We start from the raw sequence: 705 nt of genomic DNA, 5'->3' as shown, positions 1-705 counted from the left end.
TGCTGAACCTGCCCTCTATTTCTCCACACCTTGGACCACCTGGATCCTACCTCACTGCTCCTATTCATGCCCTTACATCTGCTGTTGAGATTTTGTTCCTGTGTTTCAGAGTAAATAAACTTCTCTTACCCTGGTAGATTGTAGATTATTTAGTTTTCTCTTCTCTAAGTTTTGTTTTTCTAAGCACAGGGTACAGATTACATTTGCATTTTCTATTTATATATTGAATCAGATGGAGAGACCAGAGAAGAAAACAAGCTGTTGATTCCTAAGCAGAAAATTCCAGAAGAAGTACATTCATACAAAGTGAGAGTAGGAGGACTCAAAAAGGATATTGCCCAAGTTCCTGAGACTAGAGAAGTGTATAAGACTGAGGACAGATTAGAAAGGCTTCAGGAAATCTTAAGGAAATTTCTCTTCCTGGAGAGAGAGTTTAGGCAAATAACAATCAGTAAGGAAACCTTCACCAGTGAGAAGAACAGTGAATGTAATGAACCTGAAAAAAGCTTCAGTCTGGACTCAACTCTTGATGCAGATCAGAGGGTTCTTAGAATACAGAATGTTGATGACATTGATAAGTATGACATGAGCCTCAACCAGAATTCAGCTGGTAAACATGAGCAAATAAATCTAACACAGGATTTTCAGAGTAATGAATATAAGGAAAGTTTAATGGAACTCTCCCACCTTAATAAATGTGAGAGC

The 705-nt window shown here is 38.0% G+C and overlaps 1 protein-coding gene across 1 annotated transcript in view; it reads left to right on the top strand.

Annotated features, from left to right (window-relative positions):
- LOC103091171 (zinc finger protein 655-like) overlaps positions 1-705 on the top strand; it is a 1,932-nt gene that overhangs the window by 295 nt on the left and 932 nt on the right. The gene's annotated exons all lie outside the window — the stretch shown is intronic.

This window comes from Lipotes vexillifer, unplaced genomic scaffold (genome assembly GCF_000442215.2).
Source record: "Lipotes vexillifer unplaced genomic scaffold, Lipotes_vexillifer_v1.1 scaffold12, whole genome shotgun sequence".
NCBI lineage: Eukaryota > Metazoa > Chordata > Mammalia > Artiodactyla > Lipotidae > Lipotes > Lipotes vexillifer.
The sequence above is the reverse complement of the archived record's forward strand: the minus strand, read 5'-3'. Positions and strand labels throughout refer to the sequence as shown.